The sequence below is a fragment of the Cetorhinus maximus genome, chromosome 18 (assembly GCF_964194155.1).
Source record: "Cetorhinus maximus chromosome 18, sCetMax3.hap1.1, whole genome shotgun sequence".
Classification (NCBI taxonomy): Eukaryota; Metazoa; Chordata; class Chondrichthyes; order Lamniformes; family Cetorhinidae; genus Cetorhinus; species Cetorhinus maximus.
The window spans coordinates 91,666,923-91,693,288 of record NC_135896.1 but is presented as its reverse complement, the minus strand read 5'-3'; the positions used below and the strand labels follow the sequence as shown (position 1 = coordinate 91,693,288).

General features: G+C 43.2%; 1 long non-coding RNA gene across 1 annotated transcript; it reads right to left on the bottom strand.

Moving 5' to 3' along the window:
- Positions 1 to 220: 220 nt before the first annotated feature.
- Positions 221 to 26,114, bottom strand: LOC144693358 (uncharacterized). The gene is made up of 2 exons (XR_013579520.1): positions 25,939 to 26,114; positions 221 to 6,272 (listed from the first exon to the last, which is right to left on the bottom strand). It is a non-coding gene; the product is annotated as an uncharacterized LOC144693358 (long non-coding RNA).
- Positions 26,115 to 26,366: the final 252 nt, after the last annotated feature.

The window sequence follows — 26,366 nt, the reverse complement described above, 5'->3', positions numbered from 1 at the left end:
GGACGGGGGAGGTGGTGAATTATTATGCAGAGATTAAATTGAGAGTTATTGAAAGGAGACTTGGAATGATGGATTAAACATTTAATTAACTATTTAAAGTGAACTGAGTTAGTAAACTTTTGTTGACATGAACCCTTTCTCAAGCTTGTCTTAAGTAGCTCTTAAGATCCACCTGAACAAGTAAACAGAAGATCAGTTTGAGATCCCTGTGACAAAGAGGAAGATTTCTACATTTTCTTCCATTTTATTTGCTGTAATGGCTGACAATGATACAAGGCCAAACAAGGGTTTTTTTTCCCCACAGCAAGCTGGTAGAATATTACACACATATCACATTTTTCCAAAAAGAAAATCAAGCCTAAGGGAACATAATATACACAGCAGCACGAGTAGAAGATTTAAGGTAGTTATTAGCTTGAAAACCTACAGCTACCGTTCTTATTATTGCACTTCCCAACCTGTGAGTCTGCAGATTGCTCTGTAATAATTCCCTTGCACCTGTTTCTATAATTGCAAGTATGACTAACTGTAAAGCATCTGATATTCAGCTTCCAGCCACTGATCAACTTACCAAAACAAACAGTAGGGCGACATTTCAGATGTGAATTTAATTCTGATTTCAATGTTTCAGATTTGCACATTCATTATTCAATAGGAAGTAAAAGGTTACGGAGTTCAGAAGCACTGTTTGAAACAGAAGTTGTCCTTAGGATGAAATCGAAGTGAAGCACTTTGCTTTTATTGCACAGACTCGTTAAGGATGCTAAGGCATTGTGCATGTTTATAATGGGAGGCCTTTCAGCACAGTTAATCTCATTCACAGAATTTACATTTACTGCCTTTCCATTGTAGCTCTTAAAATTAATCTGAACAAGTAGACAGGAGCTCAGTTTGAGGTCTCTTTGACAAAGAGGAACATTTCTGCATTTTCTTTTCTTAAGTAAATATAATTTTAAAATTGTTTTATCCAGCTATATCGTTGGGGGCTCCTATTGTTACATTTCAAATGTTTGTTCTACAATGAATTTCCATTGCAACTCGGTGGAAGAAGCTCTTAGGCCTGCCAAAATTTTGCTGGTCTTCCAGTGCAGAGAGTTATCCTAGACCAAGTGTTGCCGACTGGCACATTCCAAGGTCCAGGACTACGTGCTGATGGACACACTAAAGCTTGGGGCAGCCAACGCAGAGGTACAATGGGGACTAAGGTCTTTCAGCCATAGCACACTGAGGAGCTGGAAAATTTGCAGAACCTCTTGGGCTGTGCCCGAACACCAAATATGAATACAAGAGTATTGAAATTGCATTGAGGCATCTCAGAGAGGAACACATTGTATAGGGAATGTTGAATTCTATTGCACTTCTTGTAATTTGCCATCTTGAAATGTTTTGCCCCCAGGTTGTATGCCTGATCTGGAATATATATTGAAAATATCAAGAGAATTACATTTGTATAGAGGCACCTAGTGGAACGTACTATATGGAGACAAGTCAAATTTAATGGGACTTTTTATAATTTTTGTGTTAAAAAGTTTGTAATGTAATTTTATGAATAAAGTATATTTTTGGAAGAAAAGCTTTGTTTGGAAACCTTGTTTAGTTCAAAGTTTCTTAGCAGTTGGAATAGGTTATTTAAAATGCAAATATATGTGATTTGACAAGACAGTGCATAGATGATTCAGAGTTTTCCAAATGCTGAGCCATCAAGCGAAGTAACAGGTCACAATAATTATCATCTCACTTTGTACGTATTGACTTCCCATCTGTTTACCTCAAGGAAATGGCTTCATTATGAAATATAGTCGCAGTCAGCTTAATCAGCATTAGTTCCGGAAAAATCTGAACTCTGTGGGTGAACTGGAAATTCACATCAGCCACAAACAACTTTTCATTATGAGCGTCTGTGAAAGACTGTAATTGTAATCGTTCTATTGCTTATCAGACCCTAGACAAGATCCACGTTATGCATTCCAAAAAGAGAGGAAATCAATTCCTTGTGGACAAATTCTACTTCCATTGTTTTTGAGTTTTGTGCTATTTCCAGTATCTTATGGCATCATTCAATTTGTAAATAAATCTGACAATGCAGATGAGCATACTATATACATAATATATATATAAATTAAAAGCTGCATCGCTTTGTCCAATATATTTACCTATTTATAGGTGCGATACCGTGTTATTTTATATATTCCTGTACAGGACCAAAGGACATGGTGAGAATCCCATATTTTCTACATTGACTAGGGCATTTTGATCAGAGGTTAATTATTAAATCAGAAGCTCTAATGCATATTGCGAGCTGCACAATGGTGCAATTTGGGCTCCTGGATGTTTGTTCTGCAGAATGGAAACTGCCTCTCAGCCATGAACACAAGACATAGTTTTGGGAGAAAGCTAATCTAAAGGACAATGCATTTGACAATGCACTGTAGATCCAAACTCACAACTTTCTCATTCAGAAATGGGAGCATTACCAGCTGCCAACGGGAACTGGCTGCTCCTTCGTTTTATAGAACTTACTAACCAAGCTATTATCAAGACTTCATTGCCAAATAAGGAAGAATTTATTCCAATGTGGAAAGGATTTATTGATTCCATGTCATAGCTTGCAATGGGTGGGTGAAGGTCTCAGCACCCCATAAGCAACACAGTGATCCCATTCCTTTCCTTTGCATTATTTGCTGTTGGAAAAGTTCAGGTGCTTTCTGTTCAATTGAAACAAAGGCCAAATACTTTTAGGCTTTAAAGGAAACCAGAAGTGGTCTGTGGAGGAAAAGTTCACCTTCATTATGGTTTTTGGCAATCAATCATCACAGTCCCAAGAAAACGGAGTAAGTGTTCCTCAGGGAACTTCAATGCAACCATCGTTGCTTCACCAATGAATTTCTGTTTGTCATAAGGTGTGGGGCAGTTTGTAGTGTTAAGGGATTCCTCTGATAATGAAGCAACTTATGCCAGCCCACAGCAGGATCTGGGCAAATGACAGGTAGCACCATGCCACATCAGTGCAAGCTAATGATTTACAGCAAGGAAAGGCTCTGAAAACCTCTCTGATTCACCACCATTGTCAAGCACTGCCCACCATTAACATCCTGGGTGTCACTATTCACTGGAAGCTTATCTAAACCAACCATTTCAACAAAATGGCTACAAAAACTGGACAGAGAGTCAGTAATGTTCAAAGAGCGGCACACCTCGATAAGCCTCAAAACTTCTCCAACAGTTACAAGATTGATGTCAATATTGTGATGGAATCTTTTTTTTTATTTGTTCATGGGATGTGGGCATCACTGGCCAGGCCAGCATTTAATGCCCATCCCTAGTTCCCCTTGAGAACTGAGTGGGTAGCTAGACCATTTCAGAGGGCATTTAAGAGCCAACCACATTGCTGTGGGTCTGGAGTCACATGTGTAGGCCAGACCAGGTAAGGACAGCAGATTTCCTTCCCTAAAGGGCATTAGTGAACCAGATGAGTTTTTACAACACTTGATAATGGCTTCATGGTTATCATTTGTTTGTTTTTAAAGTCCAGAATTCAAATTTCACCACCTGCCGTGGTGGGATTCGAACTGGGTTCCCCAGAGCATTACCCTGGGTCTCTGGATTACTAGTCCAGTGACAATAGCACTATGCCAACACCTTCACATAATCCTCACTATGGGCCTGATTTTCCATTTTGAGCCAGGAATCACGAGTCAGGAGATTTCCTGACTTTGGGATCCCACCTCTTGCCCGGCAATGTCCACCAATGCTATTTTCATTTCAGGCTGGTGGGGATGGGCTGGAGTCAGCTCCCGGAAGTCCGAGGGGGGAACGGAGGTGGGCAGATGCCAAAGGAGGCAGGATAGAAGGCCTGCCTCTGTTTGCTGGGACATCAGCCTAGCTATGTACATGAGTGTTAGGCACTCCATCCCTCCCCTCTCACCTCTTCTCACCCCCATCCCACCACCCCACCGCAGTCACAGGGGCCAGTGAGCCACAGTGCTGTGGCTGCAGACCATTCCTATGGAGGCGTTCTCCCTCTAACGTGCTGGCCTGGCAGATGTGGCCAGAGTTTATTTGTAAAAATGTGAATGTCTCCAGAAGACATCTCAAGATGGAGGCACCCTCACCATCACCCTCCTTATAGTGGCAGCACCCACCTCTGCCAGTTGCCCTACCAAGGCTACTTGCCCTCTGAAAAACCTACCTGCGGACCTTAATTGGATGACCAGTTAGGAGGCTGCCTCCCATCAGATTGCACCAGCGGACACACCACCAGCAAGTGTGCAGTTGGGACCTGGAAATGGTCCCAGTTAGTGACTATTTTTAAAGTGGAATAAGATTCTGCCCAATGTCTCCATGAGATCTGAGAAATGTTTTGTACAATTAGTGTTGATTAACAGGTGAGAGTATTGTTGATCTACAACCTGATATCTCAGTACAAAAAATTGTAATGCTATAGTGCCAGCCGTATGTTGCAGTATCATATTTATTTTAGCTGTCTCTTTTAACTGTTAATGACCTTTTGAAGTGCTTTGCCGGCAAGTACTTCAGCTGAGACACAGATATCTTGCAACGTTCCGTGTGTGAGGTTTATAAGAGCATAGTTTCAGGTTGTAATTAAATTTAACAAGGATGATCATTATCAAACCATAAAGCTAGATTTGTTTCATGGTCTGAAGTTGCTTTGGGGAAGATCAGTAAGGGAGAAATGTCACCGAATTTTCAACTTGAAGCTTGGTTACCCACTTCTCGGCAGTTTTAACTAAGTGGAGGGCAGTTCCAGTAAATGTAAATTGAGATTAGTCCATTGAAAGGAGCAAATCCAGTGCATTTGAGCAATCTTTTCTTTTTCAAAGCTTTTTGGAGGTTTCATTTCTTTCTTTAATGAAAAATGGGATATGGCCTCTTTTTCATCAGTAATCTACAACCCACTAATGAAATTGAACTATCCAAATCCACTTGCTTTTCCACCTGACATTTGATAGAACATAATTTGGAATTCAGCCATTGCTGGGGAGGGAGGATGGCAAGCTCATGCATAGTTGCGATACTTCATTTAGCACATCGTCAGACACTGCAGAAGGACTGGTGAGGAATTGGATGAAATGTTGGCCCAGAGTAACATGATTTCTGCTCGATGTTGTACATTTTATATAATTGAATTCCCTCAGAGCAATGCAGAGATGACACTAGTTTCTAAGTGCAGGAACTATATTTACAGAGTTTTTATACAATGCTTTAATGTGCCTGCACCATCCTCCCAGCTCAGCTTCTAGTAGCTTCCGTGGTGTCTGTTTACTTTGCTCTGAGTCAGCACCCAGGCTTAATCAATCAAACACAGTGAGCATCAATCAGTTACCAGATTCACATAATGAAACACAGAACAATTAAACACTACACTTGGTTAATTAGCAACTTTGTATTTTCAGTCCGTGCATCTTTTAGCTTGACATAGAAGCGCTTCATGTCCTTTTGGTCAGTGCCTGATTGTAGTAACTCGAGCTTCATTTTCCACCATTTATCCTTCATAGGTTAAAGCTTAGTTTGAGTTTGCTGCTTTAATTGCTGGCATCTGGTCTGTTTGAATAGTACCAAAGAAGAATCAGATTGGACTTGAAACGTTAACTCTGTTTCTCTCTCCAGAGATACTGCCAGACCTGCTGAGCTTTTCCAGCACTTTCTGTTTTTAGTTCCAAGTTCCACGATCCACAATATTTTGCTTTTATTTTGCTGTTTGAATAGTTTCCCTGCTGACATCTACAAGCACAGGGGCCACAAGTTAAGAACTCCAACCTTCGACAGTAAAAGCTGGGAACTCAGAACAGTGCTGCAAGATTTCATAGGAGCCTACACAGTGGATCTCTGCAAGTGAAAAGTTGAACTTTCACACTTTGATGGTTTTCACGGAGTTTGGCTTCACCAGTCGCAAGCAAAATTCTCATCTGCATCAGTGCTCTGCCCAGTGAACAATGGAAAAGATTCTCCCAACGCTAGTGCAGATTTCAGTCCTGTCGTGGCACATCTGTTGTGATCTTCTCAGCTTCCAAATCCAGGAAAGCTGTGGGCAAGAGCACCAGAACCCCTGCCTGCTATTTTTTTGACCAGGAAACCATACCAGAAAACAGGGGTTAAAAGTAGTGATTGAGAAGGAGTGTTCCACAAGGATTGGCGCTGGGGCCAGCTGCTGTTCACCATTTACATAAACGATCTGGGCCCTGGAATCAGAAGTATGACTTCAAAATTTGTGGATGATATGAACTTGGGGATGTAGTTAACCACACAGCGGACTGTAAGAAAATACAAGACATTAATGAACTTGTAAAACAGGCATATAAATGGCAAATTAATTTCAATATGGACAAGTTTGAGGTGGTGCATTTGGTACATACTCCTTGGGGAATAGAGTCTAAATGGGATGGAGGAGCAAAGAGATCTTATGGTACAGATACACAAATCATTATGAGTAAAGCAAGTTCATAAGGTCAAAAAAATGCATAAGTGTCATTGGAACACATTTCTAGAGGGATAGAATTGAAAAGCAGAGATGTAACATCATAATTGCATAGAACCTTGAAACTTGGAATACTATGCACAGTTTCTGGTCTCTCTATGATAAAATGAATTTGAAGACACTAGAGAGCGTACAGACAAGATTTACAAGGATGATGCCAAAACTCAGAAGATATACCTATCAGGACATATTGAACAGACTGGGGCTCTTCTCCACAGAAATAAGAAGGTTGAGAGGGATCTTAACAAAAGCCAGGATTTTTCAGTCTTCAGGGAGGCTCAGTGGGAGCGGGCGGAGGCGGTTGGGAAGCCGACCTCCACCCGCGATTGGCTCCGCACTGCGATTTCACACGGGCAGGCCAATTAAGGCTTGCCCTGCGTAGATTGTGAGCAGCAGCGCCTGTGCAGGCAGGGGAAGGAGGGAGAGCCAGGCCTAGCGCTCAGTTCGTGCATGCGCGAGAAAGAGGGCTTCAATCTCCCTGAGGCACGGAGCTGCCTCAGGGAGATTGAAGCGCTCTTTAAAAAAGTTAATAACGACATTAAAATTTAATGAAGCATATCCCCTCATGTGACTGTGTCACATGAGATGAGACATGTTTTTAATGGCAAAAGAAAGTTTTTATTTAATTTATATAAGCTTTAGGAAACCTCATCCGCTTGTGGATGAGGTTTCCTAAAAAGTGTAAAGGCCGCTTGGCCTTTTCACCTGCCTGCCAACCATTAGTTTGGACGAGCTGCGTTAAATTCAACTTAATTACCTTGTTATTGGCCTTAATAGGCCTTTCTATTATCGGTGGGCGCGCAGCCGACTCCAGCGCGCGCGCGCCGATCGAAATGTCGCGCGAGTTCACGATGACATCAGGACGCACACCCAACGTCATCACGCGTCATATTACGCTCAGGTGTGTCAGGCGCATGCCCACACGCTGAATGTAAAATTCTGGCCAAAGTCTTTAAGGTATGAAAGGGTTTAATGGGATTGACTTGGAGAAAATGTTTCCGCTGTGGGAGAGACCAAAACTGAGGGCCATAAAGATAAGTTACTAAGAGATCCAATAGGAAATTCAGGAGAAACCTCTTTATCCAGAGAGGTTCAAATGTGGAACTTGCTACCCCAAGGAGTAGTTGAATAGAATAGATGTATTTAAGGGAAGCTAGATAAAACACGAAGAAGAAAGGAATTGATGGTTATGCTGATAGGATGAGATGAAATTGGGCTTAGAGGAGGTTTGTTTGGAGCATAACAATGGGCTGTTTGGACCAAATGACCTGTTTTCTGAAATGTACTTTCTAACTAATCCTAAATCAGGGAGCTTGTGGGGAGATGGTGGTGTAGTGGTAATGTCACTAGACTAATAATCCAGAAATCCAGACCAATGCTCTGGGGATTCAGGTTCAAATCCCACCATGGCAATTGGTGGAATTTAAATTTGATTAATAAAACCTGGAATTGAAAATACCTGTGATTGTTGTAAAAACCCTACTGTGGGCCTAGATGTGACTCTAGACCCACAGTTAATGTGGTTAACTCTTAACTGCCCTCAGGGTTGAACCACTCAGTTTAAAGGCAATAAGGAATGGGCAACAAATGCTGGCCTTGCCAGTGATGCCCACATCCCATGAAAGAATAAAATGTATGCAAGACAAAGGCATATAATGCTGTGAATTGTGATGCAATATACAAGACTCTTGTCAAAGTTTAGATACTTTGCAGATTTTTGAATGTTATTTGGCTACAATTGCTCAAATGATAGAGGTGCCACCAATTGTAGTCAATGGTGGCACATTTAACCTTCATCAGCTGATTTGCTCAAAGGGCACACCATTTTGGTCTTACAATTAAGTTAAAAAAAGATGGAAGGCATTATCTAGTCCAAACCTGGTCATCCAATCATACCCACTGTAGCTACAGTCATTAAAATACCAGCTACAGATAAATTCTGTCACCTAAGTAACATTCTTTCACAGAACACCAAAATCAATGGCATCACTCACCAGTTGGCAGGGTCTGCTCCACCTTTGACAAAGCCTGGCAGGAACCAACGGTGTGTCTGCCAACCAAAGTTGCTATCTACCAAACTGTTGTCCTCACCATCCTACTATATGGATTGAAGGCATGGATCTGGTACCACCATCACATCAAATAACTTAACCATTTCCGCTTGTGCCGTCTGCAACATATTACTGGCATCAACTGGCAGGAGTGGATGCCTAACTCTGGTGTCCTCAGATATTGGAATTTAACTGGAATTGAGGCCATGATTAAAAAGATCCAGTCACGTTGGTCTGGACAAGTCGTTCACACGCTTGATTGTAAAGTTCTGAGAGCCATTCAGGTATTGTAATAGAGGTGAGCAGATGAAGCTCTATAAAAACACACCAACAGCCACCTTAAAATTTTGCAATATCTATTCTGTCACCTGGGAAGACATGGCCCTCAACAGATCATGGTGCAGTCACATTCTCACAGAAGAATTCATTCCCTCTTAAATGCACCAAGGGGAAAATTGATTATGCTCCACCAGGCCAATGTGAGGAGCCACCATGTCAAACACATCCTCGCCTGTTGACTTGGTGTTGCAGGTCCATTTCAAGCATTGTCCACTTATTAACATCGGGCTGGATTTTCACCCTCGTAGCAGGAAGTGGGAGTCAGGAAAATTTTCAGCTCGGCCTCCCTGCTTCGGGAAAACGTGCCTGAAAAAGACGGGGTTTCTATTCGGGGGATGGAGGGGAGGCAGGTGTGGGCTGCAGCCGGTCAAGCTGCCCTGGGAAAAAGTTTGGAGGTAGTCACAGAGGCTGCCGGGTGCTGAAGCAGGCTGTTTAAAAGGCCCTGCCTTAGAGCTGTGGGACTTTGTCCCAAATGAAATAAAAAAGAACGGCCCTCCAGCCCTCGCCCCTCACACTGCTCACCCACCACATACTCCCCATACCCTATTCGTGCTACCTCATGTCCTCCACCCACTTCCTATGACCACTCATGCCCTCCATTTCTGGGCTCTCAGCAAAGCCTTATTATGCATTCCTGGGTGTGAGCCCAGACAGTACTGAAATGCCTGAGCCGCAGGGAAACCATTGCTTGATTGACAGCTCCAGCTCTCTGATCTATGCTGTCAATTGCACAATGTTTACAAAAGGCAAAGAGGTTTCTAGTGCTTGCAGGGTCTGGATGATTAACACTTATATTGGCCTGTAGTGAAAAGGAGATCTTTTTTAAGAAAGTGGAAAGGTATTAATGAATGACAGTTTTTTAAAGCTTTTCACATCCTATTGTCACTATAGGGTTAATTGTTTCCATACAGTGTATAGTAGATGAATGGGCATGGAAATGCCAGAGCTTGTCATGGGGGGCATGAGGGGCCATAGTCGGTAAGTGCAGGGTATACCTTGGCTTTGGGCATGAGGAGCCATGGGGGGTTGGAGGCATAACTTGGCATGGGGCATGAGGGCCCACAGGGAGTGGTTGGGGCAGCATACCTTGGCATAGGGAGCATGAGTGGTCATAGGTAGTGGGCCGGAGACATACCTTGGCATGGAGGGGGCGGGGCATGAGGAGGACTTTTGAACTTACGTTTCAAAAGGTTTTCTCATGCAGACTATGGCTCACGACAATACTGAGGTGCTGTGAACCATGACTCTGAAATTAAAGCTGGCCCAATGCCTCCATGAAAATTACGAAGGACTAGGACATGATTTTCCCCACAAAGGAGCCAACCAGGTTGCGAGTGCCAGATGCGGGCTCACGACCCAAACCAGCTTGCACCCTTAATAAGCCCTGTTAAAAATCGGAAACCCCGGGAATGGGGTCAGGAATCCTGCAATCAGGTTCTGGCCACCATGTTTAAAGTTCCGCGGAGACTCCTTGACTCCACAAAAATCCAGCCCACAATGTTTACTTTTCGATGAATCTCTTCACTCTTTCCATTCGTATTCAGAGTTGACGTAGAAGATCCAGTGCAACAGGTCGGACAGATTTTAACAAACTCAGGCTCAAAGACGTTCTTAAATTTTCTTTGTGTCCGGGATGTTTCCATTGACGAATTGAATGTATTTGAGGCTGTGAGACTATGAGATCTGACTGCTATGAGCCTGGCATGCAAGACAATTCACCTACCTGCTTCATCTTGTTTCCACTGTTGTATATGTGTGTTCAGGGGCTCTTGTCCCATTCGCACACATATAAAAACCATGACCCAGCCATTGAACTGTCAAGGGGCTGCAATCACTGGAATCACAGAAATGCACAGCTTTGAATTTTGTGGATATGATATTGCTAATTATGGACAAGAAAAAGACATTTTCCTATTTTTTCATTAAACACAGTATTTCCCTGCCTTTGCTGTCACAGTGGAGTTCAGTTGAGGAATGGAATGTATCAGAAGTATTAATAAATATAGACATTACATTTCCGGACTAGGGGAACATTCTCTCCTCTGTGTATTGACATGGTAATAAGATGCATTTCCTCTGATAGTGCCAATATTTTTTATTTGTTCATCATACTTGATTTAGCGCCACTTTCACTGCCAAACCTAACTTAATCTCTCCCGTCTTTCCACTAGCAAAACAGTGCAGTTTTGCAATGTCTGTATGTGCAGAAACTCAGACAATATTTCCGAAGGCTGCGCTGATGTGTGAGTGGCAGAATAATACCATCAAGAAAAAGATGGAACAGATGTCATGGACTATTATTTTCTATTTTGGAGAAATAAAATGCTTATGAATTTTGAGAAGGGGACTCCTACCTGGATTTTGGCAGTACATGGATGGAATGGACTATTTTTGCACTGTTTTCAAACAAGGAAAGGGGTAGATTTCGATTTTGTGTGATACTGTAAGATTAATTATGAACATAGCTGAAAAGAGAGACATATTGCTGAAGCTTTTCATTTTGCACTCATCAGGACAAATGCAAGAATGCAAAATTTCAAACCATCACAACAATTTATACTATAGGAGAAAAGGTGCTGATTGGTTGGCAAGTTGACTCTGATTTGTTGAGGCATTGCCATAGAGAAAGCAACTGGAAACTTGGGGGTCCCCAAGTTCTCAGATAATTCAAAAAAGGTGCTAAGCTTCAACTATTCCTTTGTTTACAGAGAACAGGTCCCTGTGTATAAATATATGTCGCTTTTAGCAGGTGTATATGAGCCATGTTATGAGGATGACTGATTATTTTAAATTTGTTTTCAATGTAGCTGGAGCTGTTAGTGCATTCAGGATTGTTCAGCAAGTTCTGCCTAATCATCTCTAACAGCAGATGTTTTGTTTTGGGTTTTGCAAGTGCAGGCTGGTTGAGTACAGTTACAACTCTGGTTGAGTAACAGAGTTACAATAGATAACTCTGCCTATTACAAACAACCAAAGGGACATTGGAAATTTGGCATTTTTGCATTTGTCCTGATGAGTGCAAGTCGTAAAGTTTTGGCAACATGTCTCTCTTTTCAACAAATTAGTTATAGCGAATCAACATCCTATTTTACTTCCTTACTTCCTTTTGATTTTTATTTCCATTTCAGTCAAAGAAGAATTAACATTTATACATCATCTTTCATGACTTCAGTGTTGTATGTTGTATGTTCAGTAGGTCTCACGAAGAAGTTCTGAGTCTTGTCTGGTTGAACGTTAAGTGTTTATTGATAACACATGACTATGTACATATATACAGGGCATAGCCCAAGCTATGAGCGAGCTCCATGCTTGCTTCTACACAGGTCTCTGTCCAGTCCACCACTGACTCTAGTGTCAGGTCAAATGTCTTTTTACAACATACTGTGGCAGTACTGTTTCCCAGATCCGCATTAACCCTTGCCATGCCAGATACCTTTATACTACATAAAGGGCACCCTAAACCACTTTACAGCTGATAAGAAACCTTTAGAATGTTGTAAATGTAATAAATACATCAAACAATTTGCACAGGAAGATCCTAAAAGGCAATTCAATTAATAATGGATGGTTAATTAATTTGTTTGTGATGTTGATTGAGGAATAAATACTGGCCAGGGCACCAGAAAGAATTCCTTTGCTCTCCTTCAAAATAGTGCCATGGGATCTTCTACCTCAGAGACCAGATAAGGCCTTGGTGTACAGTCTCATCCAAAAGCATTTCCTCGGTACTGCAGTGAGAATTTGCCCCTAGATGTTGTGTTTAGGGCTCTGGGGTCAGCCAATGAATTAGAGGCAAGGCAGGGAGGCTCGAGCAACGGTGTAGTTTACAACAGAGTTTGTTTGAACAATGGACCACAGCAAACAGCCTAGGGAGCCTTTCAAAAGTAAGTCTTTGTGAACTGCAGCTAACGGGACTCACAACCAACGCGGCAGCAACGTAACCCTAATGAAACCAAAATAATTCCTCTAGTAAAATGCAGTGAGTGGAGTGTAGTTTTAGATAAATGAGGTGTTTAAAATCAATGGCAGCCACATAGACAAGTGAGGTCTCCAGGCGTGATTGACGGGGAAATTACCTAACCATCTCCATTCTGGCCAGGTCTGGTGGGGCTATTATACAACCATAGGTTGGGGATTGTATTAGGACAAAATTAAAATGTCTGTTTACTCAAGCAGTTGGGTAAATTTAAGCATACTATAAGAGAGAAATTCAAATGCCATATGAATGACCTTGAGCTTAAGCATCACGTGCTCAATCCGTGCAACACTGCAGCAAAATTGGATTTTGCCTGGATTATCTAAACTTGTAATATTTTTGTAATTCTGGATTCAGCATTTTTTTCAACAGAATCAGCAGCCTGGGATTAGCCTCGACAATAGCAATTGCAAGTGTTAAATACCTATTCAGAAGGAGGATCATTGTGTACAATTGCCAACATTTTGGCTTTTGTGAGAAGTTTATTCCCTGCAAAAGCTGAAGTTTCAGGTATCGTTCCATTTTATTCAGACAGTAAAGAGGCTTAGCCAAAACCAGGTGCTGGGGAGGCGACTATTCACACTCTAAATGATAAACATTTACGAAAAGGTATGTGATCGACAGTTTAGTGATCTGATCCCTAATTTTATTGACAAGGAAGAATAATTCATAGAGTGTGTTGATCTGTGTGTGTGTGCGTGCCTCTCTCTCTCTCTCTTTTGTCTCTGTCTCTCTTTCCCTCTTTCTCACTCCCTCTGTGTGTGACCCTCTTTATACTCACTTTCACAGACAACGAGCTGTTTGTGTTTGAATAGTCTGAACTAGTTTTGCTGGAGAAATTGAACACATGCTTAAGAAGACAATGGGTTATGCTTTACTATTGTTCACAGTGTTTGGTTTAAACAGGCACATAAGGAAGTTGATTGTTCCCATCATGTAAACCATATACTATTCATGTATTTTATGTAAATAAAATAGCTAATGGTCCAAAGCTGTAGCGTGTCTTGATAAAGTGCTTTTGGGACTCAGTTGGTAGCATTCAAATTAGAACATTGTAAGTTCAAGTCCCATTTCAGATACCGGGGGCTGGATTTAACAGGGCTCCCCGCCAACCCTGGCTAAAAAGTCTGGGTATTTGTCCCCACTCCCAAATTCTCACCTCCAAAGTCCTGGCCTGGGCATCGAGGGAGCCAGATGCCAGATAAGGAAGGTTTATCACTGGGGCGAGGCTGGCAGGCCCCAGCGTAGGAGCTGAGGGGGGTGGTGGGGACTGGGATTGGCAGGCCAGGGCGAGAGGGTAAACAGAGAGAGATGACCTTGGAGAACGGCCAGGCTTCACTCATAGTGTGGGCCTAACCCAGCCGTGGGTAAAATACCCACAGCAGTGGGAAGTGGCCCTTAGGTGGCCATTTGAAGGCCCCAAATGGACTAAGGGTGGGTCAGCCGCCTGATAACCCCTCCACCACATGTATAATTGCGGAAGCGGGTAGGTGATGGGCATGGAGTTCACCGGGTTTTACATGCTGCCCCCACCTTCACACCTGCTGAGCGGAGAGAATAAAATCCAGACCCTGAGCAAAGAAATCCAAGACTGGCACTATAGTGTGGGACTGAGGGAGTGTTGCACTGTTGGAGGCATTTGCTCTTGGCTGAGACATTAAACCGAGGCCTCACCTGCTCTCTGAAGTAGACGTATGTGATCCCATGATGCTATTTTGAAGGAGGTCAAGGGAGTTACCACCTGGCCAATATTTATTTTTCAATCAACATCACAAAAGCAGATTATCTGGCCAGTATCAGAGTACAGCTTGTGGGAGCTTGCTGTGCATGAATTGGCTGCCTTGCTTCCTAAATTACAACAGTTATCATACTTCAATAGCACATAATTGGCCAGAAAGTGCTTTGGGTCTGGAAATTATAGTACGGGATAAAATTAATAGTCTCTTAGACAAGTGCAGGATAATTATGGAAAGCCAGCATGGATTCATTAAGGGAAAATCATGTTTAACTAACTTGCTGGAGTTTTTTGAGGAGGTAACAGAGAAGGTTGAAAAAGGCGATGCTGTTGATGTGTATATGGATTTTCAAAAGGCATTTGATACAGTGCTACATAACAGACTTGTGAGTAAAACTCTAGGTCACGGAATAAGAGGGAAAGTAGGCACTTGGATAAGAAATTAGCTGAATGAGAGGAAACAGAGAGTAGTGATAAATTATTGTGTTTTAGATTGGAGGATGGTTTGTAGTGGAGTTCCCCAGGGGTCAATGTTGGGACCCTTGCTCTTCCTGATATATATTAATGACCTAGACTGTGGTGTGCAGGGGATGATTTCAAAATTTGCAGGTGATACGAAGATCGGAAATATTGTCAACTATGATGGGGATAGACTTGAACTTCAAAAGGACATAGACATGTTGGTGGATTGGACAGACAAGTGGCAGATGAGGTTCAATGCAGAGAAGTGTGAGGTGATTCATTTTGACAGGAAAACTATGGTGAAACAATATAAAATTAAGGGAGAACCTCTAAAGGAGGTGCAGAAACAGAGGGACCTCAGTGTATACATACATAGGTCATTGAAGATGGCAGGGAATGTTGAGAGCAGTTAATAAAGCATATAGTATCTTAGGCTTTATTAATAGGGACATTGAGTACCAGAGCAAGGAGGCCATGTTGAACTTATATAAGACACTAGTTAGGCCTCATCTGCAGTAGTGCACCCAGTTCTGGGTGCCATACCTGAGGAAGGATGTGAAGGCATTGGAGAGAGTACAGAGGAAATTTACAAGAATGATTCCCGGGGTGAAGAATTATAGCTATGAGGTTAGATTGGAGAGGTTGAGACTGTTTCCCTTGGAGAAAAGAAGGCTGAAAGGAGACTTGATAGAGGTATTCAAGATCCCGAGGGGTCTGGACAGGGTAAATAGTAAGAAACTGTTCCCACTCAAGAGAACATCATGAACTAGAGGGCACAGATTCAAAATAATTGGCAAAAGGAGTAAAAGTGATATGAGGAAAAAACTTTTCACCCAGAGGGTGGTTGGAGTCTGGAACGACCTTCCTGAGTGGGTGGTGGAGGCAGGTTCGATCGAGGTATTCAAAATTGGATTGCTACCCGAAAAGAGAGAACGTACAAGGTTACGGGGATAAGGTAGGGAAGCGGGATTAGGTGGAATGCTCTCTCAGAGAGCCAGTGCAGACTCGATGGGCCAGATGCCTCCTTCTGCACTGTAATGATACTGTGATACTGTGGGCCATCCTGAAGTTGTGAATGGAGTTATAAATGCAAATATTTCCTTTTTTTCAGTCTGTCTTCCATAAACTGAGGGGCATTCACATGGTGGCACATGTCATATTTCACTAACCGGTATACAGGTAGAAAATTTGGATTATAGGTGACAAGAGGAGATGAGGCTTGCTTACAGGAATGGCCAGTGTTGCTAAATCCAAGAAACATAAAACCTGAAAACTGTGATGGGTGCCTTGGGATTCCCTTTATGTTAAAGGTCCAATATAAATACAAGTTGCTGCTTTTATTTGAAGTGTTCAGTTGTGCTGTGTTTGATCATGAGTCTGGTAACTGATCTACGCTCACTGTCTTACATTGGTTAAGCCTGCGTGTGGATGGACACAGAGCAAAGTAAACAGACACCACAGAAGCTACTAGAAGCTGAGCTGTAATCATGAGTGCCGACATTTTGTGATTGCAGAGATATTTTAAAACTCTTGGAAATAAACCTGTTGCACACTTAGACACTAGTGTCACCTCTCCATAATTCTGAGATATATAAAATATGCAACACTATTTCCATTCCAAACATTTACTGTTTGACCAGTAGGAACTTCAAAACATCAAAACTTGAAATGAAAAATTTGAGTGACGGGATTGTGAGAAATCAAGTTTAGTGCAGAGCGGTTAATTAGCTAATAACACAGGTCCCTTGTTGACAAACTCCTCATTTCTGAGTTTTGTCACCAGTAGACTCTCTTTCTCTGATGCCCTCCTTACTTTGTGTCATCCACCCTCCATAAACACCAATTCATCGGGAATGCAGTTGGTATGTCCTGCCCTGCAATAAGGGCCATTTCCTTGACATCAGCAGCCACATTGGCTCTCTGCCCTTAATGTCTTGAATGTAAAACCCTAGTCTCTATCTTCAGATTAACCCCTGCCTCACTGCACCCTGCAGGTTCCTCCAGTTTTACATCCCCATCCACACTCGTCAGTTTGCCGATGCTCATCTTCTGAGCATCTTGGTTTTTTTCGTTCCATCACTTGTGGCAAGGTCTTCAACCAGCTCAGCCTTCCTCTCTGTAACACTGTCCTTGTATCCCTGCACACCTTTATACATTTAAAACCAATCTTATTGAATGAAGTTTCGGACACCTCTCCTTCTAACTCCCCGACTATAATGCTACCCATCACTTTTAATATATCCCCTGATGGAGGGTTTTTAAGACATCGATTTCATTGAGATGGGGCAGATGGTAGCATCATGGTGATGTCATTGGACTAGTTAAGCCAGAGACCCAGGCTAACGCTCTGGGGACATGGGTTCAAATCCCACCACGGCAGCTGGTGGAATTTAAATTCAATTAATAAATCTAGAATTGGAAGCTAGTTTCAGTAATAGGGCTTCATTTTATAGGTAAGGGAGGGGGTGGGCGCGGACAACTCGCACCCCCTCCCCCTCCCCCACCCACCCCCCATCACCCCCTTCCGGAAGAAAAGTCGGCTGAAGCCAACCCACTGTGTGCAAGCTCACCATGTAGCCATATTGCACTGGGGGCAGGATAAGTTGGCTGACAGTGAGACTCCCGCTCCTCACTTGGTTGGAAGTCCCACCCTCGGGAGCTGCCAGCCAATTAGTTGGCCAGCAATTCCAGCAGTCCCGGCAGCATAAAGTGTTCAGCAGTGGGTGCTGCTGGGGCTGCAAATAGTCCCAAGATGAAGGCCCAATGGATACCAGAGTGAGGTAATTCCGGGGTATTGGCCGGGAGGGTTTGGCCAGCTTGGTTGGGGGACGGGGTGGCGATGGTGCGGGGGGGAGTGGTGGTGGGTTTTGGAGAGCAGGTGGGTAGGAAGGGGAGGGTATTATCATTGAGTAATGCCCCGATGTGCAAAGGCATCCCTTGAAGGTAGTACCCACCCTTCCTTCCCGCCTTTAAAAATTTTTTTTTATAAATGGCCTGCTCACTCCCACCCACCTTTCCATGTCAACCATGTTGTGGCATGGGTAGCATGTTATATGCATCAATTGAGATTATTAACAAGTTCAATTGGCCCTTAATTATTTTGTTAAACATGGTGGGCTGCCAATTTCGGTGCCCACCTGTCTACTGTTTTATGGGGGTGAGCTTGAGGTGCGGAGGGAAGGTGGTGAGCTGGGAACCCACCCGGTTTTATGTGCTCTCCAGCCAAAGAGATGCCTGGTGGGTCACATAAAATCCTGCCCATGATGACCATGAAATTATCGTAGATTGTTGTAAAAACCCATTTGTTTACTAATTCCCTTTAGAGCCATAGAAGCATAGAGGTCTACAACACAGAAAAAGGCCCTTTGGCCTATTGAGTCTGCGCCAGTCAAACAAGTACCTAACTATTCTAATCCCATTTTCCAGCACTAGGCCCATAGCCTTGTGTGCCATGGCATTGCAAGTGCACATCCAAATACTTCTTAAATGTTATGAGGGTTTCTGCCTCTACCACCCTTTCAGGCAGTGAGTTCCAGATTCCCACCACCCTCTGGGTGAAAAAATTCTTCCTCACATCCCCTCTAAATCTCCTGCCCCTCATATGAAATCTATGCCCCCTGGTTATTGATCCCTCCACCAAGGGGAAAAGTTCCTTCCTGTCAACCCTATCTATGCCCCTCATAATTTTATACACCTCAATCATGTCCCCCTCAATCTCCTCTGCTCCAGGGAAAATAACCCCAGTCTATCCAATCTCTCCTCATAACTAAAACTCTCCAGCCCAGGCAACATCCTGGTAAATCTCCTCTGCATTCTCTCTGATGCAATCACATCCTTCCTATAATGCGGATTCCAGCACTGCATGTAATACTCGAGCTGTGGCCTAACCACTTTTATACCGTTCCAGTATAACTGCCCTGCTCTTATACTCTATGCCTCAACTAATAAAGGCAAGTATCCCATATGCCTCCTTAACACCCTCATTGACATGTCCCACTAGCTAAAGGGACCAGTGGACATGCACACCAAGGGCCCTCTGATCCTTGGTACTTCCCAGGGCCCTACCATTCATCGTGTATTCCCGTACCTTGTTTGTCCTGCCCAAGTGCATCATCTCACACTTATCTGGATTAAATTCCATTTGCCATCTGATCAGCCCATCTGACCAGTCCGTCTATATCCTCCTGTAATCTAAGGCTATCCTCCTCACTATTTACCATCCCACCAATTTTCGTGTCATCCACGAACTTACTGATCAGCCCTTCTCCATTCAACTCTAAATTGTTTATATATATCACAAACAGCAAGGGACCCAACACCAATCCCTGTGGAACCCCACAGGACACAGGCATCCAGTCACAAAAACACCCCTCGACCATCACCCTCTGCTTCCCGCCACTCAGCCAATTCTGGATCCAATTTGCCAAATTGCCTTGGATCCCATGGGCTCTTACCTTCGTTATCAGTTTCCCATGTGGGACCTTATCAAAAGCCTTGCTGAAGTCCAAGTAGACTACGTCAATTGCATTGCCCTCATCTATACACCTTGTCACCTCTTCAAAAAATTCAATTAAATTGGTCAGACATGCACAGGGAGCGCATAACGCTTCCTGGTGGACTTCACGCTGGGTGGGCCTTAATTGGCCCACTCACATAAAATGGCAGCGCGCCCCCAACCTGGGGCGCCAATTGGGAACCCGCCTGCCCGCTCCCCCACTTCACCCCCAACGGGGGGGGGGAAAATGTTGCCCTTAATGTACTTGTAAAATAACTTTGGGTTTTCCTTTATTTTACCTGCCAATGTTTTTTCATGTCCCCTTTTTGCTCTCCTAATTTCCTTTTTAAGTTCCCCCCCTACACATTCTATACTCCTCTTGGGCTTCCGCTGTTTTGAGCCCTCGTTATCTGCCATAAGCCCCCCCTTTTCTCTTTATCCAATCCTGTATATCCCTCGATTTCCAGGGTTCCCTGGATTTGTTGGTCCCACCCTTTGTCTTTACTGAAATATGTTGGCCCTGTACTCTCCCTATTTCCTTCCTGAATGAGTCCCATTGCTCTGATGCAGATTTCCCTAAAAGTAGCTGCTCCCAGTCCACTCTGGCCAAATCATATCTGATCTTATTAAAATCGGCCTTCCCCCAATTTAGAACTTAGGGAATTTAGAATTTAGAATTTAGGGAAGGAAATCTGCCATTCTTATCCGGTCTGGCCTACATGTGACTCCAGGCCCACAGCAATGTGGTTGACTCTTAACTGCCCTCTGAAATGGCCTAGCAAGCCATTCAGTTCAAGGGCTATTAGGGATGGGCAACAAATGCTGGCCTTGCCAGCAACGCCCATGTCCCATGATAGAATAAAGAAAAATCCATTTTTAAAGATGTTATATAAAGAATAGTTGCTGCCTGTCCTGAAATCTAGTTTGGACATGTTGGCTTTGTTAACTATTGGGTGGAAGAAGCCAAGTCAACTGCTGGTGGTATCTTCTCTAGGGGGAAAGTATAAACTTTAAAAGCCAAGACTAGCCTCAGTCTAGTCGTATAATATTGGTGAAGAACATCCAAAACCACACGCCAGCAAGATATTAAACAAACAGATGAAACATTCTTTAGAAATGTTTTGAGGTGAGAAGCTGAAACACGTGGGGAAGCCTATTGTTCTGTGCAAGCAGAGAATAGAGGCCATGACTAAAGAGAAAAATTAGCAAGCGGAAGAAAATGCGGTGGGAAAATGTTTCCTTTCTTACATCACTGGGATTTTGTTGAAATAATTCCGGAGAGAAGAGAGAATTAAGGAGATCGTCGGAGCCTGTGTTCTGACCGCCTGAAAAGGGAAGAGGCAAAAGAACCAGTAATGCCCTTTTTGCCAGCGTTCACATAGGGGAAATATTCCGAGAGAGGTGAGATGCATTTGGCGGATTGCATCGTTACGTTTTGAAAGCAGTTGTTCATATATGCAGATCAAAAACCAGAGGCCGGACTCTCCCCAGGCCACTGGCGATGGCAAAGTGACACGTAAGGGATTGGGGTGGGCCCGACAACTTCCCGCTTATGCCATTTTGCCAGCGGCAGGAAAGTTAGCTGGTCAGTGAGCCCACCTGGGGCCCAACTGAGTCACGGAAGTGGCCAAGGACACTTCCCGTCTCCGTGGGAATTTTGCTGCCACTGTGGGAGGGGGGCCCGCCGCTGTGTGGGGGCACCATCGAGTGAAACCTGGTGGCCTCCTAGCAGGTTTCGGTGGTGGGGCCGGGGGGGGGTGGGGGGGGGGTCTCTATTTTGGGCACACCGTGGCCCATGGAAGGACCCCCTGGTGGCAATGGCTGTCCTCACCTGTGCATCATGAACGTGCCCACCAGCCACAACCAGTGGGGCCTACCTGGCCCCAACATTCCCCCAAAACCATTTACATCGCTTTGAGGGCGCTTTGGCTGTCGAGTCACCCTCTCCTCAGATCTGTACGCCCAACACTAACCGTTGCTAGCAGTGGCATGGCTGGCCCTGATTGGGTCAGCAGCTTTTGGAGGTGGTCCACCACCCTTAATAGGGTACAGCAACCTCAACAGCGGCCATTCAACTGGCCAGGCGAAGCTGGGTCACTTCCTGCTTTTAGCTCTGGCGGTGGGACTTCAGCAGTTATGGCAAAATTCCGGCCAGAATATCGGTGTATGGAACATCTAAACTCAAGAATAGCAAAGAATCTAATTAAATGGCCGGTGTAGAAGCACTGATCACAATGTCTACAGCTTTTTGTTGAGGTACGCCAGTCTAAAACTGAGTAAAACTTCAACTTCAGGAACAAAATATTCTGCTGGTCCTTAAATATTTTGAAAACCTTCACCTTCTACTGTGGAGTTTGCTTCCCAAAGCAAACTCAGAACGTACTTTTACTTTGACTTGAGGCAGCATTGCAGGGAAAATCTAATTATTATCGTCATCTGTATCTCTTATTTCCTTAATCTTTGAAGTCGTGTGAGTGATTTTTAAATTAATTTAATTCTTTTGAACTTGAATTTAATTTGCTTTCAGTTAGTTTTAATTTTTTTTGACTGATCAAGGAGTTCATGGTAGCCAGATAGTTTCAGGACATTAATCTGTCAAATTTGCAAAGGTTTGTAACACACTTCAAAGTTAGAATAATTGAATCAAAGAATGGTTACAGCGCAGGAAGAGGCTATTCAGCCCATTGTGTCTGTGCCAGTCCTCTGCAGGAGCAATTCACCTTTTCCCCCAGCTTTTCCCCATAGCCCTGCACATTTTTCCTTTTCAGATAATGATCAGGTTGGCTCTCGACTGTCTCGATTGAACCTTCCTCCACTTTACTCTCAGGCAGTGCATTCCAGATCCTAACCACTCGCTGCACGAAAAAGTTTTACCTCATGTTGCCAATGCTTTTTTCCCCCAATTTCCTTAAATCTGTGCTTTCTGATTCTTCCTTCAATGGCAACAATTTCTCCCTAACTGCTCAGTCCAGACCCTTCATGATTTTTAACACCTCTACTAAATCTTCTCTCAACCTTCTCTTCTCCTAGGAAAACAGTCCCAACTTCTCCAGTCCATCCACGTAACTGAAATCCCTCAACCCTGAAAATGTTCTTGTCAATCTCCTCTGCACCCTCTCTAATGTCTTCACATCTTTTCTAAAGTGTGGCACCCAGAACTGGACGCAATACTCAAGTTGAGGCCGAACTAATGTTTTGTACATGTTTAACATAATTTCCTTGTTTTTGTACTCTATGCCGCTAGGATGCTGTACACTTTATTAACCACTCTCTCAACCTGCCCTACCACCTTCAATAATTTGTGCATAGAAATACACCCAAGTCCCTCTGCTCCTGCACCCCCTTTAGAATTTTATCCTTTATTTTATGTCGTTTCTCTGCATTCTTCCTACCAAAATGAATCACTTCACACTTCTTTGCATTAAATTACATCTGCCTGTTGTTCACCTATTCCACCAACCTATGTCCTTTTGAAGTCCTACACTATCCTCCTCACAGTTCACAATAATACTTCCAAGTCTTGCATCACCTCGAATTTTGAAATGGTGCCTTTTACACCAAGGTCTGTGTCATTAATATCTATCAGGGAGAACAGGTGGCCTAACACCGACCCCTGGGGAACTCCACTATAAACCTTCCTCCAGTCTGAAAAGCAACTGTTCACCATTGCTTCCTCTCACTCAACCAACTTCACTTCCGTAGTGCTGCTGTCCAAATTACATCACAAACTCTAACTTTGCTCACAAGTCAGTTGTGCAGCACTTTATAAGATGTCTGTTGGAAGTCTATGGCCAGAATTTGACACTACACCCCACCCCCCGCAGCTCTCCCAGGCAGGTTCTGAGGCAGTGGGGTGGGGGGAGCATGAAATTGCACAAACAGGATTCCTTCGGGAATTCCAACCCAACCTTGGAGCGGTTTTAGGGTGGGGCGGGCAAGGCCTCAGATGGGAAGCCCCCGCCTTTGCCCCAGTTAAAGCCCTTAAGTGGCCACTTAAGAGCCTTTTCCTACCCAACATTTTCCCTCATGTGACAATGTCACATGAGTTGGGACATGTCCATAATTTTCACAAAAACTTCAGTAAAATTTTTTAAAAGCTACATGAAACCTCATCCTGCCCATGGATGAGGTTTCATGCTTTTTCTAGTTCGCGCCGGGGCTCCTGGCCTGCCCGCCAACCTTAAGGTTGGACGAGCAGGTCCTTTAATTACTTAATTGACTCTGTCAATGTCCTCAATTGGCCATTGACAGGTCGGCGGGCACTCCATTTAAGGAGGGGTGGGCCTACCTGAAAATTTAAATGGGGTGCGGTGATGTCGAGAGATCCCCCCGCCGTCATCACGCGTCATTTTACACGTCGGGCCCCACCTCCCCACTCGCCGATGGGAAAATCCTGCCCATTAAGTTTGCACTTTTTTATGCATCAGCACAATTTGCTAAGAAACTGACTCGTGTACATCAGTGAAACTAGTGAATGGTGCACTATAGTTTTTTAAAAAAGTCATTTTTGGTGATTTATAATCAGGTTACTCACCGGAGGAGGACTAGACACTCTGATTTAAAATGCTTATTTTTTTCTGATAAACCCATTTTCAGCTGCACTAATAAAACGACAGCAGGTTACCACTCTCAAATGCATCAATGAATATTTTTAAATGCAAAATATAAAGGAACAATTATGCTCCGCTGCGCTAACCAGTTGCGTTGATTTATGGAAGGTTTTATGTTTGTGATTGTGCGAATGATTTTTAGCAGAAATCTTGAAGTCCAACCTCACTAGCACAACGTCAAGCACAATTTCTGCACAATTTCCCAAAATGGCTAAAGCAGAAATTTATGCCCAACCTCTGCCCCAAACACCCCAGCCCCACACACTCCCATATCTACATAGTCATAGGCTCCACCTCAATCATTTTTTAAGCAAAGGCTCTTGATTTATGCTCTCTGATTCCAAAATGTAATTGAGCGGAACTTGTTGCTTCATCCCCATTTATCCACTATACAACTCTAAACTGATGCCTTGATAACAATGCTCCTTGCGACATAGCCACACAGTAGTTGTCATGCCATGTCGTGTATTTCAGCACATAGTTCAGTACTTCAGCATTATAATCTACTACATCATTCTCAGATAATTATCTTGCACTTTCTATATTTCCATATATTATGGATGAACTATGATCTTCAGTTTCACCTAATGCTCTTCAGTTTTGAATCAGTTCTGTTGTCCTTTGTTCTCTGTAGTGAAATTGGTTAATAGAATAGCTAAGATAATGTAGACCATGATCTAACAGTGACATCAGCAGTCATTTGCTGTACACCCGGGATAGAGGATGTCTATACTCATGAGAAACATATCTACTCTGTAACCAATCTTATTGATAATGTTAATAAACTAATTTGAAGTAACTTCCAGAGTAAGACTACAGTTTCTCGAGATAAGGTAGACACACAAATCAGAAACCAGCAACCATGCCGCCTGTATATGAAAAACTCCCATTCCAAGTCAAAGGGCTTGAATTCATCCACACCATTGATAGTTTTCACGAGGTCCCTCTTCAATCAAATTGAGTTCAACTCTGAATCTATCCTCAGTTCTCATTCCTCAAATCTTCCTTTCACTGATTGAGCTACAATCTGATGTTGGAAATCAATATACATGACCCAGACTTGCAGCTTAACTCTTGAAGCTGGCTAAAAGGGGAGGATGTGGCATATGGAACCACTGGGAGAAATGGTAGGTGAGGCTGTAAAAGGGCTGCACATGCACCACCATGTGTAGTAAGGGTTGTACGAAAGCAGAAGATGGTTTGAAGGAAATTATCCTGAAGTTGCTGTCTGAACCCATCTCTTGAAGGAATTGAGGCTAATTGATAAATTAAGATCAGTCAACATATTAGTAGAAATTCTGATCAAACTTTCTGTTTAATATGCAAAAAATACATTTTAATTTTGGAGTTCTGATTTATTATTGTGCCAGTTGGCTAAGTATATCATCGCACAAAATCCACTTGACATTTACAGGTTTCTATTTGAAGCCAGCAATAATATAGAAGAAAAAATTAATTTCCTAATGAAGTTTATGTTCATGAAGTACTCCTTCAAACAGGGAAGTTCTGCACAAATTGTATCATTTTATGGTTTTATATCCTGGCTGAACTTGTAGCAATCAGTTTAATTTAGCCCTTGTGATCTGAAAGATTTACTTTTGGCACTATTTACCTTTCACTCAGTACTACAGTGACATCATTGTATTACAAGCATAGGACATTCTCCCCTGGAAAACAGTCATTTCCCTCTCGTAGAGTTTCCAGCTTTCTTTTCACAAAGGCCCCTTTTACTGGCTACCTCCTCCGTGGCTGACTATTCTGTAAAAGTCTGTACCTGCATATCACTGGCTCCTTTCTCTCTCCAGTGTCGGATTCCTCGCCGATGCCAGAGACTTGCTCCATCAACATTTTGCATTGATGTATTTACAGCAACCTCTGATTATACCTTGCTCACTTCGGCATCCTGTGTTCACAACAGAGAAGCCCGGAGAGTTTGTGCCAAGAGGCATGACTCAGTGCATTGAAATGAACCTGAAAGAAACCAGGAGACAGGATGCTGGTTATCTTTAGCACCAGCTCCAATTTTGGCAAGAAACTGAACTTCAAACCTCCAAGCATACCCAGCTGCTGGTGATATAAAACGTATCAGAAAGCTGCAGTAAATGCTGTCTTCAATTAAGTTTCTCAGTGGTATCCTGATTGTAGCAGGAATTATATTAATTAGATTGACACACATTTGCGATGAATAATCAGTGGAATATT